The sequence below is a fragment of the Schistocerca gregaria genome, chromosome 1, assembly GCF_023897955.1.
Source record: "Schistocerca gregaria isolate iqSchGreg1 chromosome 1, iqSchGreg1.2, whole genome shotgun sequence".
In the NCBI taxonomy this organism is placed as follows: domain Eukaryota; kingdom Metazoa; phylum Arthropoda; class Insecta; order Orthoptera; family Acrididae; genus Schistocerca; species Schistocerca gregaria.
The window spans coordinates 849,336,553-849,361,998 of record NC_064920.1 but is presented as its reverse complement, the minus strand read 5'-3'; the positions used below and the strand labels follow the sequence as shown (position 1 = coordinate 849,361,998).

Genomic DNA, 25,446 nt, shown 5'->3' with positions numbered 1-25,446 from the left:
GCAATCATGGTGTCGTTATACAACTAAAACTAGGTTAGGAGAGTGGAAGATAGATTTAAGTCTATGACAACAAAACAGAAGGAGTGGAGAAACTGCTCTAGGGAAAACGAAATGTGGAACACTGGAACAGTGTACTCAGACACCCGACGACCGTCAACCCGCCGAACCTGGAAAAATCGCAGATTCCATGGGGATTATGAATTTCTTTAACACGTCAGGATTGTATAATCCCTTCTATTGACGAGTATACGGGACTACTAAGAACACTGCTTTTCGATGAAGTAAAGGTCGCAATTTGAAGGATCCCCTACAGCGTAGAAACAGCTTGCTTATTTTCTTTTTCAGATTAGAACTAGGACGGAAATACTTCACCAGTACTAAGTTATCTACTCGACATGCGGATGTAATTGGTTTTGTATTTTACTTTGCGTTTGTTTTTGTAAATTCTCATTCACCACATACTGCAATTCCTTTGCGTTAATTTCTAATTTCACCTCATTTTTTTCATTACTTTTGGTAAGCGTAAATTTAGTCTGGTCCTTCTACAACGGTCATGAATGCTCTGTTTCTGAGACGTTGTTGATAGTCTTCTAGATGAACATCGCAGATTGATAGATGTACTCCCCTGGAGCAGTTATAAAACCGAGCTATTCAAAAAGATCTTTACAAGAGTTCAGTTCCTATTTTCGGTAGTTATTCTAGTGCTCCTTTTCTGTGTTTCAAAGACTGTGTATATTTTTTCTGAATGGGACCCCCCCCCCTCAACCCCCAAAAAAACTCCACAGCTAAAGATTGAGAGTATATAGAAGTAGCATTGTCTGTACACACGTAACAGGTCTCTTAAGGCACGACATGCTGATGACAATTTCCTTGCTAGTGTATTTGTGTGTTCCTTCTACTACAAATAACAGTCAATATTAATTTCTAATAACTTTTATTCGCTGTAAAAATTACGAAATTTTCATTCACATTTAGTTTTACAGAATTTTTCCCCCTTTAAGCAGAAATTCATGCTCATAATCCGAACGGTACATGAACGCAGTGTGTGTAGAAAAAGCATCTGGCTCAATCGTCTCTCAGTTTATGTTGTTGTCTTCACCCTCAAGAAAGTTTGTTACAGCTCTCCCTGCTACCGTGTGCGAATCACTACATCTCTGCATAACTAATGTAGCCTACATCGGCAAACCGCAAATTTGTTGTTTCTTTTTCCTGTATGATTTCCTTCCGAAATCTCTCTTTGGTACCTTTTAATGCTTGACTATATACGGACTAAATAACATTGCTATTAGGCTAGAATATTGTCTCATTTCGTTTTCAAATATTGCCTTTCTTTCATGTCCATCGACTCATGGAACTACAGTCTGGCGTCTGTACAAGTTGCAGATACTCTTTCCCTCCTTGTATTTTATCCCTGTTACCTACAGAATTTGAAAAAGTGTGTTGCAAATGATAGTGTGCAAAGATATCTCTAAATCCACCCATGTTACAAACGTGCGTTTGCGTCTCTCCAGTATGTCTTTTATGATAATTTGTGTGGTTACAATTGCCTCTCATACGTCTACATTTTTCCGGCATCCAGCAACTACAACAAATACAACTGTCACACCTTAGCGAAATATCTGGCAGACGACCAGAGGAAATTCTGGTCTTATGTAAAAACGGGAAGCGGGTCTAAGACTTCCATTCGGTCCTTTGTCGATCAGTGAAATGAAAGCCGACTTTTAAATTTCACGTTCAAGAAATCTTTCACAAAAACAACTGTTCAAGCATACCGTCATTTGACGATTGGACGGACTCCATATGGACGACATAGTAATAACCATCCCTGACGTAGACAAGCGATAGAAAGATTTGAAAGCAGATAAATCACCAGGTCCCGATGGAATCTCTGTCCCATTTCACAAAGTGCACTCTACGTCACTGTCCCATTACCTAGCTTGCATTTATCGCCAATCTCTCACCCAGCACCAAGTTCCAAGCGACTAGAAAAAGGCGCCTGTGACTCCAGTACATGTTGTTGTTGTTGTCTTCAGTCCTGAGACTGGTTTGATGCAGCTCTCCATACTACTCTATCCTGTGCAAGCTGCTTCATCTCCCAGTACCTACTGCAACCTACATCCTTCTGAATCTGCTTAGTGTACTCATCTCTCGGTCTCCCTCTACGATTTTTACCCTCCACGCTGCCCTCCAATGCTAAATTTGTGATCCCTTGATGCCTCAAAACATGTCCTACAAACCGATCCCTTCTTCTAGTCAAGTTGTGCCACAAACTTCTCTTCTCCCCAATCCTATTCAATACCTCCTCATTAGTTACGTGATCTACCCATCTAATCTTCAGCATTCTTCTGTAGCACCACATTTCGAAAGCTTCTATTCTCTTCTTGTCCAAACTAGTTATCGTCCATGTTTCACTTCCATACATGGCTACACTCCAAACAAATACTTTCAGAAATGACTTCCTGATACATAAATCTATATTCGATGTTAACTAATTTCTCTTCTTCAGAAACGCTTTCCTTCCCATTGCCAGTCTACATTTTATATCCTCTCTACTTCGACCATCATCAGTTATTTTACTTCCTAAATAGCAAAACTCCTTTACTACTTTAAGTGTCTCATTTCCTAATCTAATTCCCTCAGCATCACCCGATTTAATTTGACTACATTCCATTATCCTTGTTTTGCTTTTGTTGATGTTCATCTTATATCCACCTTTCAAGACACTGTCCATTCCGTTCAACTGCTCTTCCAAGTCCTTTGCTGTCTCTGACAGAATTACAATGTCATCGGCGAACCTCAAAGTTTTTACTTCGTCTCCATGAAGTTTAATACCTACTCCAAATTTTTCTTTTGTTTCCTTTACTGCTTGCTCAATATACAGATTGAATAACATCGGGGAGAGGCTACAACCCTGTCTCACTCCTTTCCCAACCACTGCTTCCCTTTCATGCCCCTCGACTCTTATGACTGCCATCTGGTTTCTGTACAAATTGTAAATAGCCTTTCGCTCCCTGTATTTTACCCCTGCCACCTTTAGAATTTGAAAAAGAGTATTCCAGTCAACATTGTCAAAAGTTTTCTCTAAGTCTACAAATGCTAGAAACGTAGGTTTGCCTTTTCTTAATCTTTCTTCTAAGATAAGTCGTAAGGTCAGTATTGCCTTATGTGTTCCAACATTTCGACGGAATCCAAACTGATCCTCCCCGAGGTCCGCATCTACCAGTTTTTCCATTCGTCTGTAAAGAATTCGCGTTAGTATTTTGCAGCTGTGACTTATTAAACTGATAGTTCGGTAATTTTCACATCTGTCAGCACCTGCCTTCTTTGGGATTGGAATTATTATATTCTTCTTGAAGTCTGAGGGTATTTCGCCTGTCTCATACATCTTGCTCACCAGCTGGTAGAGTTTTGTCATGACTGGCTCTCCCAAGGCCGTCAGTAGTTCTAATGGAATGTTGTCTACTCCGGGGGCCTTGTTTCGACTCAGGTCTTTCAGTGCTCTGTCAAACTCTTCACGCAGTATCGTATCTCCCATTTCGTCTTCATCTACATCCTCTTCCATTTCCATAATATTGTCCTCAAGTACATCACCGGATCAGCAAAATTACAGACCAATTTATGTTTGCTGAAGAATCCTTGAACATATTTTCTGTTCGAATGTAATAAATTTTCCTGGGACTGAGAAATTTATATCCACGGATAAGCATGGATTTAGAAAGCATCGTTCGTGTGAAACTCAGCATGCCCTTTTCCCACACGATATACTGAGATTCCATATTACTAGATTTCGGGAAAGCGTGCGACACGGTGCCGCATTACAGGCTGTTAACGAAGGTACAAGCATATGGAATAAGTTGACAAACATATGAGTGGCTCGAAACTTCTTACGTAATAGAACCCAGTATGCTATCCTCGATGGCGAGTGTTCATCAAAGACAAGGACATTGTCAGGAGTTTCCCAGGGAAGTGTGATAGAATATCTGTTGCTCTCTATATACACTACAGGCCATTAAAATTGCTTCACCACGAAGATGACGTGCTACAGACGCGAAATTTAACCGACACAAGGTTGGCACCGGTGGCGACACCTACAACGTGCTGACATGAGGAAAGTTTCCAACCGATTTCTCATACACAAACACCAGTTGACCGGCGTTGCTTGGTGAAACATTGTTGTCATGTCTCGTGTAAGGAGGCGAAATGCGTAACACCACGTTTCCGCCTTTGATAAAGGTCGGATTGAAGCCTATCGCGATTGCGTTTTATCGAATCGCGACACTGCTGCTCGCGTTGGTCGAGATCCAATGACTATTAGCAGAATATGGAATCGGTGGGTTCAGGAGGGTAATACGGAACGCCTTGCTGGATCCCAACGGCCTCGTATCACTAGCAGTCGAGATGACAGGCATCTTATCCGCATGGCTGTAACGGATAGTGCAGCTACGTCTCTATCCCTAAGTCAACCGATGAGGACGTTTGCAAGACAACAACCATCTGCACGAACAGCTCGACGACGATTGCAGCAGCATGGACTATCAGCTCAAAGACCATGGCTGCGGTTACCCTTGACGCTGCATCACAGACAGAATCGCCTGCGATGCTGTACTCAACGACGAATCTGGGTGCACGAATGACAAAACGTCATTTTTTCGGATGAATCCAGGTTCTGTTTACAGCATCATGATGTTCGCATACGTGTTTGACGACATCGCGGTGAATGCACACTGGAAGCGTGTATTCGTCATCGCCATACTGACGTATCACCCAGCGTGATGGTATGGGGTGACATTGGTTACACTTCTCGGTCACCTCTTGTTCGCACAGACTGCGCTTTGAACAGTGGATGTTACATTTCAGATATGTTACGACCCGTGGCTCTACCCTTCATTCGATCCCTGCGAAGCCCTACATTTCAGCAGGATAATGCACGACCGCATGTTGCAGGTCCTGTACGGGTCTTTCTGGATACAGAAAATGTTCGACAGGTGCCATGGCCAGCATATGCTCCAGATCTCTCACCAATTGAAAACGTCTGGTGAATGGTGGCCGAGCAACTGGCTCGTCACAATACGCCAGTCACTACTCCTGATGAACTGTGGTATCGTGTTGAAGCTGCATGGGTAGCTGTACCTGTACACGCCATCCAAGCTCTGTTTGACTCAATGACCATTCGTATCAAGGCCGTTATTACGGCCAGAGGTGCTTGTTCTGAGTACTGATTTCTCATTACCTATGCACCCAAATTACGTGAAAATGTAATCACACGTCAGTTCTAGTATAATATATTTGTCCAATGAATATCCGTTTATCGTCTGCATTTCTTCTTGGTGTAGCAATTTTAATGGCCAGTGGTGTACATAAAGGATTTGGCGGGCAGGGTGGGCAGCAATCTGCGATTGCCTGCTGGTGATGCCGTCGTGTGCGTTAAGGTGTCGAAGATGAGTGACTGCACGAAGGTACAAGACGACTTAGACAAAATTTACAGCTGATGTGATGAACAGCAGCTACCCCTAAATGTGGAAAAATGTAAGTTAATGTAGATGAGTAGGAAGAACAGACCTGTGATGTTCGGATACAGTATTACTAGTATCCCGCTTGACATAGTCAAGCCGTTTAAATATCTGGGCGAAACGTTGCAAAGCGATATAAGGAGTAGCGAGCAGTGTGAGAACTGTGGTAGAGGAGGCAAGTGGTAGCCTTCGGTTTATTGGAAGAATTTTAGGGAAGAGTGGTTTACCTGTAAAGGAAACCCCAAATGGGACGCTGGTGCGCCCTATGCTTGAGTACTGCTCAAGTTCTTGGGATCCACACCAAGTCGGATATGAGGAAAACATCGAAGCAATGCAGAGGCAGGCTGTAAGATTTGTAACTCGTAGATTTGAACAGCACCTGAGTCTTTTGTGCAGATGCTTCTCGAACTCGGATGGGAATCCCTGGAGAGAAGGCGACTTTCTTTTCGACCAACACTGTTGTGGTAATTTAATGAAGCGGTATTTGAATCTGAGTGCCAAACGAGTCTATTGCCTCCAAGGTACACCCGCGCGTAAGGACAGCGAAGGTAAGGTACGAGAAATTGGGGCTCGCACGGAGGCATGCAAACAGTCGTTCTCCGTCATTGTATTTGACAGTGGAACAGGTAAGAAAATGAGTAATGGTGGTACAGTGTACCATCCGCCACGCACCGTTCTGTAGATCGTGCACGGCAACGCCATATAACAGTTTTTCCATTATGCCATAAATAATTCGTGTCAATATTTTGCAAAATTTAAAGCGAGGGCGCTAACATCAAGAATGCAACGGCAATTCCTCTGCTAAATGCTCGCTAACATTAAGAATACAATGGGAATTCCTCTGCTAAATGCAGAAGAGACAGCATATAGGTGTGAAGAGCACATTTAAGGCTTCTATCAGGAGGAAGACTTGTTTGATGACGTAAGAAGAAGAAATAGAAGTCAACAGGGAATAGATAGAGGATCCTGTATTAGAATTCGGATTTCAAAGAGCTTTGGATGACTTAAGATCATATGCGGCGGAAACAATAGATAATATTCTATCGGAATTTCGAACATCATTGGGGGAAGTGGCAATAAAGCGACTATTCACGTCGGTGTCTGTAATGTGTACGACTGGTGACGTACCATCAGGCTTTCGGAAAAATATCATCGACACAGTTCCCGAGGTAGCAAAGGCAGATCAGTGCGAGAACTATGGCACAGTTAGCTTAACATCTCATACATCCACGATGCTGATAATGAAAATACACAGAAGAATGGAAGACAAGTTTGACGATCTGTAAGATCACAATGAGTTTCGCTTCATGAAAGGTAAAAGCACCATCAAGGCAGTTCTGATTCTGTGGCGGTTAAGGGATCCATACTGAAGAAAAATTAAGACACGTTCATAGGACGTGTCGAACTGCAAAAAGTTTTCGACAGTGTAACGTGGTACAAAATGTTCGAAATTCTGAGGAAAGTATGGGTAAGCTATAGAGAAATGCGGGTAATGTACAATATGTACAAGAACGAAGAAGGAACAATAAGACTGGAAGACCAAGAACGAATTGCTCGGATTAAGAGGGATGTAAGGCAGGGATGCAGTCTATTCCTCCTATTGTTCCATCGAAGAAACAATAATTAAAATAAAAGAAAGGTTCAAGAGTGGATTTTAAATTCAAGTTGAAAGGATATCAGTGATAAATTTCGCTAATGGCATTGCTTTTCTCAGTGAAAGTGAAGATGGGTTATAGGACGCGTTTAATAGAATTATGAGTGTAATCACTACAGAATATGCACTGAGCGTAAATCGAAGAAAGACGAAAGTAATGAGAAGTAACAGAAATGAGAAAAGCGAGAAACTTAACATCAGATTCGTGGATCACGAAGTAGACGAAGTTAGGGAATTTTACTACCTAGGCAGCAAAATAACCATAATAGACGAAGCGTACTAGCACTGGAAAAAAGGACATCCCAGCTGATAGAAGGATTTTACTATACAACGCAGGCCTCAATTTGAGGACAAAATTTCTGAGAATGTACATTTGAAGTACAGCATAGTGTGGTGGTGAAACTCGGTCCGCGGGGAAAGCGGAACAGAAGAGAATCGAAGCTTCTGTGATGTGGTACTGAATATAAAGTGTTGAAAATTAGGTGGGCTGACAAGGTGAGGAATGAGAAGTTTTTCTGCACAATTGGAGAGGAAATGTACGTATGGAAAACACAGACAAGAAGAAGGGACAGGATAATGGGACAGGTGCTGAGACATTCGGGAAGAACATACATGGTTCTAGAGATAGTTGGAAATCTGTAGGGAAAGACAGAAGCTGGAATACATCCAAAAAATAACTGAGAACGTAGTGTAGAAGTGCTAATGCCAAACCACACTCGAACTGCATAAAACAGATTGTCTATGTTCTAACACACAGTTCAAAATTTAAAGACTGTCTATGCATCCCCATGATCATTAAACAACAAAAGCACCAATGCGTTTTATCATACTGTATCAACTCATTGTCATTAGTAAAGAGTTAAAATAAACTGACTGTCCATAAATATCCACACCGCTGATTCACACTGGTTAGTCCCGCGTAGTGGCCGCGGGGTTTGAGTCGTTACGTCACGGACTGACGGAGGTCCGAGTCCTCCCTGCGGCATGGGTGTGTGTTGTTTTCAGCTTAATTTAGTTTAAGTTAGTTTAATTAGTGTGTAAGTCTAGCGACCGATTACCTTAGCAGTTTGGTCCCTTAGGAATTCACACACATTTGAATATTCACACTGGTTATCTCTGATTATAAAGAATTAAAACAAATGAAGTGCATATGTAAAGCAATGAGGCCCATTGCCGGATACTACAGCCACAAAGATGCATCAAAGTCCTAATCACATTGCCTGTTACTGTCAGTTCTGTTCAAATAACACTGTTCAAAATAAAGAAATTGTCATGTACACTCACTAACATACCCACAATATCCAGGGGCACACTCTTACACACCGTGAAAAGTTAAAATTCTATAGTATTTATTTCTCAAATCTGTTTTCTTTTCCTTTAAAACAGTTTAAGAGCGAAAACTTTCTAAGCATTCCCACACAGCCATATGTGTGTATATTGCACAAAATACTATGCCTTATCATTAGCAATTAACAAGACCAACAAAGCAATTCAACTACACTATCTGCCTAGATCAGACGCCAACACATTCTCATAAAACATACAATATAACCGTTTATGGACTAACATGCTGTACAAAATAAAAATTTCGCCTATGTCACTAGCTAAGAAAAGCATTTATGTACTATCTCAATCTATATTACATCAGTAATATTACGAAAGAGCTTGAAAGGTGAGTGCACAGTCATACAGGCTGACAATACGTTTAAAATGTAGCGAGCATAGTATATTCTACTGTCTGACCTGTTCCCAATTAACAGATTAAAGTGGCGTACATATTTATGCAATTCTAAACAGGTTTAATTATGAAAAGTTACTGTGAATGGAATTATAATGTAGGAGTAATCACAATAATCCTAAGACTTAAATAAATTGGCAGTGGCATACATACACTGGAATCAACTACACTGTATTTTAAGGCACAATGGTGTGTATTATAGTTATCCATAACTACATTCCAGTAATGCAAAAAATTCAGAGAGACTATCTAAATATTTAGTGTTCCTGGGGCCCTTTGTTCATTAAGTATCTTATCAAACGGCTCTGAGTACCATGGGACTTAACAGCTGTGGTCATCAGTCCCCTAGAACTTAGAACTACTTAAACCTAACGAACCTAAGGACATCACACACATCCATGCCCGAGGCAGGATTCGAACCTGCGACCGTAGCAGTCACACGGTTCCGGAAGTATCTTATCACGTTAAACTTTAAGATTAGCATATAAAAACACTTCTTCTAGAAAATTTCTCTATTTTGTGTGGAAGATTCATATTTCTTCTTATGCCTCCCATTCTGTGCCCCTGTATGTTGAGGTAAGCACTAAAAACAGATTTGTGATTAGCATTACAGTGCTCACTAAGCCCTGTCTTTATTTCTTTCCTGTTTGCCCTAAATTTGTCACAGGTGGTCTTATATATTCCTAATTGATCATATACTTCTGTGAGACCTGAGTTTCTCCTGGCGTATACAACTTTCAAATAACTTCCGGTAATTCAGCCAGGTGACACTTTCAGCGACCGCCGATATTTACAAGGCAAACTGCAACGGACAGGCGACATACATGCAAATTTAAAACCTCGGTTCTCGGACTGAAGTAGGAAAGATAACACACACACTGAACACAAGTGCCACCAAAGATGACCAAAGTCAGAGCTATCGATAGTGAGACTACGAATTCGCAGGTGAGGTAGCATTGACTCTGCCCCTCTGTTTTTTGACAAGGGAGCGAGCCGGATTCCAAACAGAGTTTAAACAGAAATCTCCATCCCTGTTAACGAGGTTGCTCGCTAATTTAATCTCAACTGCCTCCCTAATAACACTGTCCCAATAGCATGCCAATATCTCGGTGTTATTATACAACATGGGGTGACCAGTAGCCAAGCAATGTTCGGCAATAGCAGATCAGCTTGGCTGCTCTAATTATGGGTGCCTTTTATACTCAGTACATCGGTCCTCCACGGTCCTGATAGTTTGACCAATATATGCCATGCCACAGCTACAAGGAATACGATATACACCCGCCTTACGCAGTCAAAGATCATCCTTAACAGAACTCAAAAGCGCTCTAATTTTAGATGGAGGTCGGAAAACACATTTCACATCGTATTTCCGTAAAATACGGCCGATCTTGTTAGACGTGTTTCCTACGTAAGGCAAAAAGGCAGTAGACTTATGTGTTGACTCAGAATTATCATCAGTCACCCGATGTACAGTTGGTCGATAGCGCAACGCACTTTCAATCTGTCTATCACTATAACCATTTTGACGAAATGTTACTTCTAGATGGGAGAGCTCAGTTGGCAAAGTCTCAGCGTCAGAAACAACATGTGCCCTGTGTACCAAGGTACGAAGTACCCCTTCACGTTGAGTCGGATAGTGACAACTGTTAGCCTGTAAGTACAAGTCGGTGTGAGTACGTATCCTGTAGACGGCATGTCCCAATGATCCATCATCCTTCCTCCTAACCAACACGTCAAGAAAGGGAGGGCAACCATCCTCTTCCACCTCCATCGCAAAGCGAATGTGCAGGTGGATCGAGTTCAGATGTTCTAGAAAGGCATTCAAATTCTCCCTACCTTGAGGCCAAACAATAAAGGTATCGTCAACATATCTAAAGAAACAGGCGGTTTTCAAAGGCGCCCACTCCAGGGCACGTTCCCCTAAATCTTCCATAAACAAATTTGCAGTCACAGGAGACAACGGACTACCTATCGCAACTCCGTTTTCTCATAATACTGGTCACTGAATAAAATGTGAGTGGATGTCAACATATCCCGAAAGAGTTTAGTTAATCAGCACCAAACCTAGCCTCAATTAGCCGCAACGAATCAGACAGATGAACACGAGTGAAGAGAGAAACCACATCGAAACTCACTAAAATATCAGAGTTATTCAACCGCAGGTTCTCCAAACGAAGTAAAAAATCAGCCGAGTTCCTGATGTGATGTTCACACCGACCTACTTGTGGACTCAACAGAATAGGAAATCGTAATTAGGAGAATACATGGAGTGCATCGTAATTAATGGTGTAAATGCATTCACGATATTAGGAGCAAGTAAATACAGATATACTTATTTTTGGCAGAAATGCAGGTGTTTTGAATGAACATGACAACAGTTACATGATTGTAATCGTAGTTAAAGGAAATATTCGAAGTTTAATCCTCCCGGTACCTGGATGCTGGCGTGTACCCTTGCTGGACTGTGCTTCGAATCCTGCACTGTCCACTCAGTGAGACTCAATAAGCTGCTACCACGCATAGCAAGAAATAGGATATTAACGCTTGGTTATCGAGTAATAAAATCCTTCACAATCCGTCATGAACCAGAGCGGAAATGATGCTGCTTGTCAACGCAAATAAGCCAGTGTAAAGTATCTATGAGATAGACGATATCTTTAAACAAAAAGCGGCTCCAACTAATTACTTTACCATTGTACCACTGCCATTACAATCCCATCGGCACGATATGGGAGCATTTGAATGCTTACGTCATATAAAAGAATAATAACTTTAAAATTGCAGATGCTGAAATCTTGTGCATGTAGCGATCGAGATCAACACGATTTCTGCACAGGCGTATTGTATAAGGCATGCAGAAAAAGAACAGGTTGAGGACTATGATCAAGATGTTAGTAAGAACTTTATTATGAGTCATTCATCGCAGTCCAACGTCGAAGAAGATGGCGTCGTTTCAATGTCTTGAAGTTGGTATGTACTGACAGTTGAATCTGTGGTTGCATTACATATTGTTAGTAGGTATTAATCCGTGTTTGAAACAATCATTTTGCAATTTTATACTTTATTTTGTAAATTCGAATAGTGATCACCAGTAACTATCATAGCTGTACATGGAAATTAAATCTCAAATTTTAGAAAATCGGTAATTTATTTATCTTGTTCTGAGACACTGTTTGTCTTGTATTTGACAAAATGGGCAAGTACAAGACTACTTACGCAAGTAGTTCACAAGATTGACCTGAATAGATAAAGCACAAGTATATGATCAACAGTTACCATTATTTCGAAACACGGTACGTTAATGTCACTCTCGAGTACCATATGGTACATTGTTTATACTTCAGACATATTTCAGCGTTATCACACACTCATCAATGGGACGTTTCTTGCATAGCTCCATGTATGTTCTTGACATGACTTCCTGCCTTGGTTGGTCCAGGTATACTTTGCTAAAATGTGAGATTTGAAATTTTTATAGAAATGAGTTACTGTTAAAACTCATTCTTATTCCTGTTGTGTTCGCTTGAGCTCAATGTTTTCACTTCTAAATCTAAAATCATTTCAGTGCATGTCTACTTGTTGCTGTGTGTTGTAGTGGCAGACAACTGCACGGTCTACAAAATGATTTATGTGGCGACAATATTTCTTGCATTGATCTGACAAGCTGCGTAACCGAGCGGACTGAGACGTCGAGTAGATTTCCCCACCATGTTATAGTTCTGGGTGGAGATTTTAATTTGCTGGATATAGACTGGGAGACTCAAACGTTCATAACGGGTGGCAGGGACAAAGAATCCAGTGAAATTTTTTTAAGTGCTTTATCTGAGAACTACCTTGAGCAGTTAAATAGAGAACCGTCTCGTGGCGATAATACACTCCTGGAAATGGAAAAAAGAACACATTGACACCGGTGTGTCAGACCCACCATACTTGCTCCGGACACTGCGAGAGTGCTATACAAGCGATGATCACTCGCACGGCACAGCGGACACACCAGGAACCGCGGTGTTGGCCGTCGAATGGCGCTAGCTGCGCAACATTTGTGCACCGCCGCCGTCAGTGTCAGCCCGTTTGCCGTGGCATACGGAGCTCCATCGCAGTCTTTAACACTGGTAGCATGCCGCGACAGCGTGGACGTGAACCGTATGTGCAGTTGACGGACTTTGAGCGAGGGCGTATAGTGGGCATGCGGGAGGCCGGGTGGACGTACCGCCGAATTGCTCAACACGTGGGGCGTGAGGTCTCCACAGTACATCGATGTTGCCGCCAGTGATCGGCAGAAGGTGCACGTGCCCGTCGACCTGGGACCGGACCGCAGCGACGCACGGATGCACGCCAAGACCGTAGGATCCTACGCAGTGCCGTAGGGGACCGCACCGCCACTTCCCAGCAAATTAGGGACACTGTTGCTCCTGGGGTATCGGCGAGGACCATTCGCAACCGTCTCCATGAAGCTGGGCTACGGTCCCGCACACCGTTAGGCCGTCTTCCGCTCACGCCCCAACATCGTGCAGCCCGCCTCCAGTGGTGTCGCGACAGGCGTGAATGGAGGGACGAATGGAGACGTGTCGTCTTCAGCGATGAGAGTCGCTTCTGCCTTGGTGCCAATGATGGTCGTATGCGTATTTGGCGCCGTGCAGGTGAGCGCCACAATCAGGACTGCATACGACCGAGGCACACAGGGCCAACACCCAGCATCATGGTGTGGGGAGCGATCTCCTACACTGGCCGTACACCTCTGGTGATCGTCGAGGGGACACTGAATAGTGCACGGTACATCTAAACCGTCATCGAACCCATCGTTCTACCATTCCTAGACCGGCAAGGGAACTTGCTGTTCCAACAGGACAAAGCAACTCCGCATGTATCCCGTGCCACCCAACGTGCTCTAGAAGGTGTAAGTCAACTACCCTGGTCAGCAAGATCTCCGGATCTGTCCCTCATTGAGCATGTTTGGGACTGGATGAAGCGTCGTCTCACGCGGTCTGCACGTCCAGCACGAACGCTGGTCCAACTGAGGCGCCAGGTGGAAATGGCATGGCAAGCCGTTCCACAGGACTACATCCAGCATCTCTACGATCGTCTCCATGGGAGAATAGCAGCCTGCATTGCTGCGAAAGGTGGATATACACTGTACTAGTGCCGAAATTGTGCATGCTCTGTTGCCTGTGTCTATGTGCCTGATGTTCTGTCAGTGTGATCATGGGATGTATCTGACCCCAGGAATGTGTCAATAAAGTTTCCCCTTCCTGGGACAATGAACTCACGGTGTTCTTATTTCAATTTCCAGGAGTGTATATTAGACCTTCTGGTGACAAACAGACCCGAACTATTTGAAACAGTTAACGCAGCACAGGAAATCAGCGATCATAAAGCGGTTACCGCATCGATGATTTCAGCCTTAAATAGAAATATTAACAAAGGTAGGAAGATTTTTCTGTTTGGCAAAAGTGACAAAAAGCAGATTTCAGAGTACCTGACGGATCAACACAAAAGTTCTGTCTCAAGTACAGATAGTGTTGAGGATCAGTGGACAAAGTTCAAAACCATCGTACAATATGCGTTAGATGAGTATGTGCCAAGCAAGATCGTAAGAGATGGAAAAGAACCACCGTGGTACAACAACCGAGTTATAAAACTGATGCTAAAGCAAAGGGAACTTCACAGCAAAAATAAACATAGTCGAAACCTTGCAGACAAACAAAAATTACGCGAAGCGAAATGTAGTGTGAGGAGGGCTATGCGAGAGGCGTTCAATGAATTCGAAAGTAAAGATCTATGTACTGACTTGGTAGAAAATCCTAAGAAATTTTGGTCTTATGTCAAAGCGGTAGGTGGATCAAAACAAAATGTCCAGACACTCTGTGACCAAAATGGTACTGAAACAGAGTATGACAGACTAAAGGCCGAAATACTAAATGTCTTTTTCCAAAACTGTTTCACAGAGGAAGACTGCACTGTAGTTCCTTCTCTAGATTGTCGCACAGATAAGAAAATGGTAAATATCGAAATAGACGACAGAGGGATAGAGAAACTGTTAAAATCGCTCAAAAGAGGAAAGGCAGCTGAACCTGATGGCATAACAGTTCGATTTTACGCAGAGTACGAGAAGGAACTTGCCCCCCTTCTAGCAGCGGTGTACCGGAGGTCTCTAGAAGAGCGTAGCATTCCAAAGGATTGGAAAAGGGCACAGGTCATCCCCGTTTTTAAGAAGGGACCTCGAACAGATGTGCAGAACTGTAGACCTATATCTCTAACGTCGATCAGTTGGAACACGTATTATGTTCGAGTATAATGACTTTTCTGGAGATTAGAAATCTACTCTGTAGAAATCAGCATGGGTTTCGAAAAAGACGGTCGTGTGAAACCCAGCTCGCGCTATTCGTTCACGAGACTCGGAGGGCCATAGACACGGGGTCACAGGTAGATGCCGTGTTTCTTGACTTCCACAAGGCCTTCGATACAGTTCCCCACAGTCGTTTAATGAACAGAGTAAGAGCATATGGACTATCAGACCAATTGTGTGATTGGATTGAAGAGTTCCTAAATAACAGAACGCAGCATGTCAGTCTCTATGGAGAAAAGTCTTCCGAAGTAAGAGTGATTTCAGGTGTGCCGCAGGGGAGTGTCATTGGACCGTTGCTATTTACAATATACATAAATGACCTTGTGGATGACATCGGAAGTTCACTGAGGCTTTTTGTAGATGATGCTGTGGTGTATCGAGAGGTTATAACAATGGAAAATTTTACTGAAATGCTGGAGGATCTGCAGCGAATTGACGCATGGTGCAGGGAATGGCAATTGAATCTCAATGTAGACAAGTGTAATGTGCTGCGAATACATAGTGTTGTGATTGGCAGGAGAGCCAACACCGTTTTACTAAAGGAGACCGAAATGCACGCGTTTCAGCTCACGCAGGCTGGCGTGAGGTCTGGAACATGACAAGGAAATTAGAATTTAGAAAAACGGACGTAGCTCGTGGAATACTTAAATTTAATCCATTAATGATGAAAGTCGCTCATGACGGTACATGATTCACAATATCAATGATAACTGAATATGGCGCCTTGGTAGGTCGTAGCAAATGACTTAGCTGAAGGCTATGCTAAACTATCGCCTCTGCAAATGAGAACGTAAGTAGGCAGTGAACCATCGCTAGCAAAGTCCGCTGTACAACTGGGGCGAGTGCTAGGAAGTCTCTCTAGACGTGCCGTGTGGCGGCGCTCGGTCTGCAATCACTGATAGTGGCGACACGCGGGTCCGATGTATACTAACGGACCGCGGCCGATTTAAAGGCTGCCACCTAGCAAGTGTGGTGTCTGGCGGTGACACCACACATAGAACGATAGATCCCTTATCATTTAGCTACAAAATAGCAGGTCAGCAACTGGAAGCAGTTAATTCCATAAAATATCTGGGAATACGTATTAGGAGTGATTGAAAATGGAATGGTCATATAAAGTTGATGGAGGGTAAAGCAGATGCCAGGCTGAGATTCATTGGAAGAATCCTAAGGAAATGCAAGCCCATAACAAAGGAAGTAGGTTACAGTAAGCTTGTTCACCCACTGCTTAAATACTCCTCAGCAGTGTGGGATCCGTACCAGTTAGGGTTGATAGAAGAGATAGAGAAGATACAACGGAGAGCAGCGCGCTTCGTTACAGGATCATTCAGTAATCGCGGAAGTGTTTCGGAGATGATAGCTAAACTCCAGTGGAAGACTCTGCAGGAGAGACGCTCAGTAGATCGGTACGGGCTTTTGTTAAGGTTTCGAGAACATACCTTCACCGAAGAGTCAAGCAGCATATTGCTCCCTCCTACGTATATCTCGCGAAGAGAGCATGAGGATAAAATCAGAGAGATTATATCCCACACAGAAGCATACCGACAATCCTTCTTTCCACGAACAATACGAGACTGGAATAGAAGGACAACCGATAGAGGTACTCAAGGTACCCTCCGCCACACACCATCAGGTGGCTTGCGGAGTATGGATGTAGATGTAGATGTCTTGTCACGGCCCACGTGGCTTGCCCCGTCGGAAGTTCGGGTACTTCCTCAGGCATGTGTGTGTGTGTGTGTGTGTGTGTGTGTGTGTGTGTGTGTGTGTGTCGTCCTTACGTAAGGTGTTATCTTAACGACCGATGACCTCAACAGTTTGGTCACATAAGACCTTACCACAGATTTCCACATTTTACATTAATCTGTGCAGCAACTGCATTTTCACAGCAATATAAATGAAAAATTTAAGGATACCTTCTCAAACGTTTCCAATTGGTCTCGACTGCAAGTTGAAGAGAGTCAGTCTTCACTTAGGAACCATCACCACTGACGTTGTTTTGTCCCAATAAAAAGAATCGTGCATAAAGACGAAAATACGTATTACTTTTGGAGTCATATAGACCGTATCAAAATCAGTAGACCTACGAAAATAGCGAGTCAAACTACTAAGAAAGTGTGACTGAAATATGAAATTAAAGTGTAAGTAGAATATTCTTTACTAGGTGTACAACATATCTACTGGAATGGTGAAAGCCTGCCGCTGTGGCCGAGCGGTTCTAGGCTCATCAGTCCGGAACCGTGCTGCTCCTACATTCGCAGGTTCGAATCCTGTCTCAGGCATGGATGTGTGGGTATGTCCTTGTCCATAGGTTAGTTAGGTTTAGTTAGTTCTAAGTCTTGGGGACTTGTGACCTCATATATTAAGTCCCATAGTGCTTAGAGCCATTTGAACCATTTTTTGAATGGTGAAACTCTTGCAAATAGGAATAGTGTTATGGGCACGACCTCTTAGCAGGATACTCAGCTGACACCAGCGAGTGTACTGCTGACTGCACAGGATAGGCAAACTGGCATCGTCGCAAGGATTCTCCCTCTCTTTCCCTGTGCAGAACGCTTTGCTCAGCCACTTTCTTACCTGCACCAGACTATAGAACCCCTAGGCACACATTCAGTAAGGGACGTCACTGATGAAGAGACTCATGAATAGCATGTTGCTTGGAGTCTCGATTACTCCAAATGTGATAACTGTGATAGTTAAACACGCCATTACGAGCGAAACTTGATTCATTTCCAGACAAAATGTTACTGTCAAACATAGGGTTGTCTACAGCTTTTTGTTGCATCCAGTAACCGAAACGCCGGCCAGGGTGGCCAAGCGGTTAAAGGCGCTACAGTCCGGAACCGCGCGACCGCTACGGTCGCAGGTTCGAATCCTGCCTCGGGCATGGATGTGTGTGATGTCCTTAGGTTAGTTTTGTTTAAGTAGTTCTAAGTTCTAGGGGACTGATGACCTTAGAAGTTAAGTCCCATAATGCTCTGAGCCATTTTTAGTAACCCAACGTTAGTTTAGGACCAAAGCCCGCCTTACTGAGACTCTAAATTCAGAGTTGGTACAGGTATGTTGCATTGTGATGCATTATTCTCCTAACTCTGCTCTGGACCATTCTGTCAATTTCTGATGCATGTCTCCTTGTTGAGATTCCTGGTGAGTGTTCGGTTGTTTTGAGAACCATGTCTGTTAACACAGGTGTAATTCTTCCAGGCCTACCTGCTCCCGCACATATGTGAAGTACCTGGATTCTCGGAGGTTCTGATACACCCTTGTAAACATATGACTCTCAGAGGGCGTTCGGGCAAGGTACTCTTCTTGGTATAAGCGTGCACCACCAGCGCACTGCAGTTAGCCCTCCCATATATGAAATCTATATTCGCATATTCCTCATTATCGTTATGTTGCATTTTACAGCCAACACTCGTACAATACAAGTGACACACTGCAGGCAACTCACGTGTGTGGCTGTGTATTGTACAGTCATATCCATCCAAGTCTCGGAAATCTATCAAAGACCACACCAGAATCTCGTCGGTCGTGGCTGGTAACCACTAAATCGCTGTTATCCTGCAAGCACTCCGGTTTCGGACCTATGTTTACTGATGAAGAGAGCATAGCATTCACCGTAATCCTATTTCCTAGAAATTTCGCTCAATGGTTGGGGAGACAAAATAAGAGAAAACCTGTCTCAACTTATCCATAGATAATCGACGTAATTTAGATGCTCTTTAGTGCATGCTTAGGTCAGCTCAGCTGGTGGCAGAGGGTCTAGTATCGTTGCCTTTGTTTCCCATGTTCGAAACCCGATTGTTGTGTTCATTCGTTTATTTTATTTCATTTTTCATTTATCTACCCGTGTCCGTATTAGGAGTGAGCTGGATAAAATAGGAGCAGAAACTGATCACACAAATGTGGGGTTTGTGGAGGTCTTCAGCGCTATGATCGGCCCATCGTAAACACTGCTGTAAGGCATGTGTTGACACTGAGCTGAACAGGATGCTCCAGACACCGGAAAAATCCCACATAAGTGTGGTTCCGGCGTATGCTATTGGTAGGCAGGGATACACTAAACATAGTCTGCAAATAAACAGGATGATGAAAGATAAGTAAGCTTCTCTATTATCACATACCGTAAGGGGGGCCACAGTCACACAAGGGATGAATCCTGTGGTTAATGGGATCAGGCAGACAGCTGTTTTAGGTCAAATCCAAGGTCAAGACAGACAAAAATAAAGAAAAGTAGAACAAAAGAAGCCTCATGTACGGTAAATAGGGATAAACCTAAGGGTAGTATCAATTTACTTCATCAAACTATCAGGGGAATAAAAATAAAGTTGATAACCTGTTAGTGTATTTAGGTGATCTCAAAAATAAGAATGAGATCCATATAGTTTGTCTGTCTGAACACCATGTATTGTGGGGATGGAAAGTGTCAGTATAAATGGGTATTATTTAGCATCTTACACTTGCAGATCTATCATGGTTAAAGGACGAGTTGCCATTTAGGCAGAATAATGGTATAATTACAAAGTCCGTATTTGAAGCAATAATTTCGCAAAATTTATATTATATTTTTGTAGATGCAAATAGTGATCGCCAGTAGCTATTGTGAGTGTACATGGAAAATAATTTCCTGCATTTCACGAAATCGGTTATTTATTTATCTCGTTACGAGATACTGTTCATTTTTTGTTTGAGAAACTGGACAAGTACAAGATTAGTTACATGAGTAGTTCAACAGACTGACTTAAGTATATAAATCGCAAGTATATCATCAACAGTTAACATTATTTAAAAATATGCTACCATAATGTCACTTCCGAGTACCAGATGATACATTGTTTATAGTTTCACTCAGACGTATTTCAGTGTTATCACACACTCATCAGTGGGGCTTTTCTGCATTATTCCATGTATGTTCTCTACATGACTGCCTACCCTGGCTCGTCCAGGTGCACTTAGCTAAAATGTGTGGTTTGTCATTTTTGTAGAATCGAGTTGGTATTAAAATTCATTTTCATTCTTGTTGTGTTCACTTGAGCACCATATTTTCACTTCCAAAATTGAAATCATATCAGTGCATGTCCATTTGTTACTGTCTGTATTCGACCTGAAATAGCGGCAGACAACTGCACTGTCTACAAAATGACTTAGGTGGATATGGTATTTCTTACGTGAATCTGTGCAGCAACTACGTATTCATGGAAATTAGAAAAATTTAAGGATACCTTGTCAACCATTTCCAGTTGGGCTCGACTGCAAGTTGAAGAGAGTCACTCTTCACTTAGGAAACGTCACCACTGACGTTGTTTCGTCCCAATAAAAGGAATCGTGCATAAGGACGAAAAAACATATTACTTCTGTAATCATATAGACTGTATCAAAACCAACAAATCAAAAATATATTGCAATCTACGAAACTAGCAAGACAAACTACTCAAAAAATATGACAGAAATGTGAAATTAATGTGTAAGTAGAATATTCTTTACTAGATTCACAACACATCTACTGTAATGGTGGAACTCTTGCAAATAACAATAGTGCTATGTTCGCAACCTCTCAGCAGGATACTCAGCTGACGCCTGACAATGTAGTGCTGACAGCACTGGAAGGGCAAACTGGCGACGTCGCAAGCATTCTCTCTCTCTCTCTCTCTCTCTCTCTCTCTCTCTCTCTCACTCACACACACCACAAACACACGCACACACACACTGCGCAGAATGTTTCGTTCAGCCACCCTCTTACCTACAACCGCCTGCGGCACCACTAAGTGTGCATTCAATTAGAGACATCACTGTTGTGGAGACTGATGAATAGCGTGTTGCTTGGAGTCTCGATGAGTCCAAATGTCAGAACTGCGATAATTAAAAACAAAATCACGAGCGAACACTGCCTCATTCGCAGATAAAATATTATTGTCCAACATAGGGTTGCCTACAGCTTTTTCTTGTGTACACTAACCGAACGTTAGTCTAGGACTAAAGTCCGCCTCACTAAGGCACTGAATTCGAAGTTGGTACAGGTATGATGCATTGTGATGGATTATTTTCCAAACACAACTGTGGGTCATTCGTCAACTCCTGTGGCACGTCTCCTTATCGAGGTTCCTGGTGAATGTTCAGTTGTTTTGAGAACCATTTCTTTAAGCACGGGTATAATTCTTGCAGACCTACCTGCTCCCGCATAACGTGTGAAGTTCCCAGATTATCGGAGGTCCTGATGCACCCTCGTAAACGTTCGATTCTGCGAGTGCCTTCGGGCAGAGTACGCTTCTTGGCATAAGCGTGCAGCCTCCAGTGCATTGCAGTTAGTCCTGCCATATCTGAAATGCATATTCGCATATTCCTCATTATTGTAATGTTGCATTTTACAACCAACACTCCTATAAGACAAGTGATACTATCAATTTTTCATTTATCTACCAATATCCGTGGAAGGTAACAACACGAATTTTACGTATCGTGTAAGGAGGGGCGTTATATTAATTGTAATATTGCAACCGTGCTTCACAATAACAGTCTTATATTATATAATATATATGTCTATGGTATTTTCAGGATTACAAGCTTTTTAAATTATTATATTTCATTCTAAATCTTATATGTTACATTTATTTTTCAGCAAGATTTAATGCATTCCCTTGGATGATACCGATCGTAGAGATATTCTAAACGTAGAAATTCCGAACGGTACTAGCTTTGCATGAAGGGAAGTTTGCCACAGCGACATTTCTTCATATGAATCTCACTAAGTGAAGAAACGTCGTTAACATTGTTGAAGATTTCACGCGTTGACAATAATTTCGTGGCAAATCACACATACGGACCACTTTTCCGAAAACTGGCCCTTGACATTGATTATGACTTAAGATACACAACAGGAATTTCTCCATTAACAATTTCATGTAATTTTTCCAATCATCTATTGTTTTTATTTATTTTCTAAATTAATTCACCAACCGTACAATTAGTAGGCAAATAAGTACAAGGTAATTTCAGTATACATTGTAAATAGTTAGTGTAGTAATATTATACGTACTTGGGTAAGGAAATGAAAAAGAAAAAGAAAAATAATAATCGGATTTCGAATAAGCGGAGCCAGAGCGTGAGCATGTGACGATACGCACTGTGCTACCCCTTTGTTCAAACGACTTACTCGGTAAAAGGCATATACAGTACCTCGAAAACTCCAACAGTGGTTTTCTCATTAACGCTAAGGGATCTACGATAAGCTGAGACAATGTTCGCTTATTTTGACCTCTTTTCCACTGAGCTAAGTTTCTGGGAAATCGAGTTATGGCACTGTGTTCTCTCCGAGAGACGTTTTTGCTTGTAACTACGTCGGATTTCAGCTGTATGCTTTTATGTTATTACTTATGATACAAATAGTACAGTTAATATCTGGGTGGTATATGAAAGAGGAATATTTTAGAAATGAAGATAATCAAATATGATTACATGTCTCTCAAGGACACTGAAGCCAGCAACAAACATGCAATGCCCGTGGTTCCAGTATTGTCGTCTAGCTGGAATTCATTTTATGCTGTGAACACGCCAGGATACGGCAGCACTTTCCTAAGAACCGAAAAGAGCAGAGGGGGGTCGGAGATGTAGACCGTAGAACAGTGGAGGCAGCCGCTGCTTCATCCCCTGCGCTCGCTGCGCTGCTCGCCGATTACCGCGCTGCTAAGCCGATTACAGTGAAAATGTCGGCAGCCTGACGCGATTTCGGGTAATGTATTTAGGGTAACGGCATTAGCGCAGCCACTGCATTGCCCTGAGAAAGGATGCTCCGGCGGAGCACGTAGTGTCGGGGGCGGTCGCTGGGACGGGGCACAAATCTCGTTCGGGCGGTTACCGTCAAGAAGTGTGCGCAGTCCGCGCTTAGCACGGCGGTTAACTCCATCCGCAAGGGTGGGCTGGGTTATTCCGGCTTACGGTGGAAGCGAGTTAAATCTCAGGTTTTCCAAGATCGCCAAGTAAAGCCTAGTAGATGAAAGGAAGCCAAGAACAAGGTGAGAGTGCTAGAATCGCGGAAGAGTGCTAAAATCTAGGATCTGTTTGACAATGTTCCAAAGCCACCGCCGGCCGAAGCGCCCGAGCTGTTCTAAGCGCTACAGTCTGGAACCGCGCGACCACTACGGTCGCAGGTTCGAATCCTGCCTCGGTCATGGATGTGTGTGATGTCCTTTAGTTAGTTAGGTTTAAGTAGTTTTAAGTTCTAGGGGACTGATGACCTCAAATGTTAAATCCCAAAGTGCTTAGAGGCATTTGAACCATTTGAACCAAAGACACAACTCTTTCACTTCCTTTTGTTTAATGTTTCGGTCGTGTCGAGGAAAGACCCGCTAATCACTGTGTCCAAACTACGCAGCTTGCCCAGCAGGCACAACAGCTGCGAATGCAGTCTGCTTTCCCCAGTCGTGCGGCTCGGACGTCTGTTTTATGCAGTCCACCACTCCCAATCAACACAGGTTGTAACAGATGTTCATGTTCAGTAATTAAACAGCAGCACATCTATCCACGCCGCTCAGCTTCGCGCACGGGGTTGTTTACCTCCTGTTAATATTCGCTAGTGCTTGAACTTTCAAACTAGAATGGCTCATTCGCACCGACAGTCTACCATCAAGATCATCTTTAATAATAAATTTGCACGACCGAAGGCATTTGAAGTAGAAAGATTTATGCCTGAAGAAATGAAAATTGAACCACAGGATATGATTGGAATCCACTTCTCTATCACAAGCAGTGTGGTCTACGCTAAACTGATCAAAGACACGGTGTATGACAAGATCATACGTAGCCATCAAGGCGGACGTAAGTTTAAACATGCTGATGGACATGTCGGAACGCTGTGGGGCTTGGATTAAGAACTGTCAGACTATTTGAGCTACCAATTGAGATTCCGGCTGGGGTCATGGTTACTGTGCTACAACCCTAAGGTCGGATACTAAGTCACAGAGCAGAAAAGTGGACACACTTTACCATGTACTCGGTACTTAATGGAGTGTGACAAATACGAATAGAGCTATCAAAACATGTGGCGTCTTATCTCACAATTGGAGGCTGCAGAGCGATAGTCATTTACGATACTCAGCCGAAAACTTGTGGTCAGGAAGGCCACGTTCGCTCATCGTGTCTCCAACGAATAATTGTACAAATACTGACAGGTGAAGCAGTAGCAACACCTTTGGTGACGTCTCTGCCTCCGACATATGCAAATGTGTTGCGGAAGGACGCTCCCCTGAACTATGCCTGAACTACGACCTCTCTGGGCAGCTGGACAGTCCTGTCGAAAGGCCGACGACGGCTGATGGCGACACGAGCATGGTGGCGGTGGTGACGGCCCCCACCGAGCAGCACCAACAGGTACCAAGAGTATAGAGATTTAAGAGCAAATGGTCAACCAAAGTCGGATAGTACCAACTGGTGCCTTCGTGTCAGACTGCAGTGGCGATAGAGACAGTCACCCACATTCGGGTACAGAAGCGCACGCGCGTAAACAACGATCTCCAAACGGCGGAAGAGACGACGCCTAGCTCCGTCGGACGAGTACTTAATAAGCATGCAGGGCGACGATCAAGAAACGACCGAGGAAGACGGTCACCTTACAGAGGAAACCCAAAACTTCACATCCAGAACACAACCGCCTCGACAGCAGCATACGTCAACAGCGACCTGAAAAACGTGACAACGCACAGGTACCAGCAGTCCATTGCCAATCACAGGTACTAGAAGAGGAGACACAGAGAGTCGGGGATGGAAAGCCCCGATCGACGACAAACTTGTCCCAAGGAGACTGGACTACTGGACTTATGATTGTGAAGGGGACCCACTGACAGTCGCAACAGGCGGCAAGCCGGGGGCGGCGCCCCTCTAAAGTTATAATTACAAGCAAGGCCGGCAGTCAGGGCGGGGTCACGTAACGTAGCAGTAGAACAGCAGACGGCGTAAGCTCCCATGGTCGATACACATGTGACGGAACGGAGACAAATATATCAGCTTGCCTCTATCAATATCAGTAACATACGGTCGCAGATTAAGATGTTCTCACTCAAAGACATCATGCAAGCAGCGGACATCAACATCGTCCTCCTACAAGAAACGTCGATTAATTTCCTGTCATGTACGGGTACGAATCCCACATATTGCGCGCCTCCGAAACTGGCAGCGGCATAGCAATACTTCTCAAAGGAGGCACCAC

At 43.2% G+C, this 25,446-nt stretch overlaps 1 pseudogene; it reads left to right on the top strand.

The window, feature by feature from the left end:
• The window catches only part of LOC126277918 (cyclin-dependent kinase 1-like), an 84,294-nt pseudogene extending 59,668 nt beyond the window's left edge, over window positions 1–24,626 (top strand).
• Window positions 24,627–25,446: the final 820 nt, after the last annotated feature.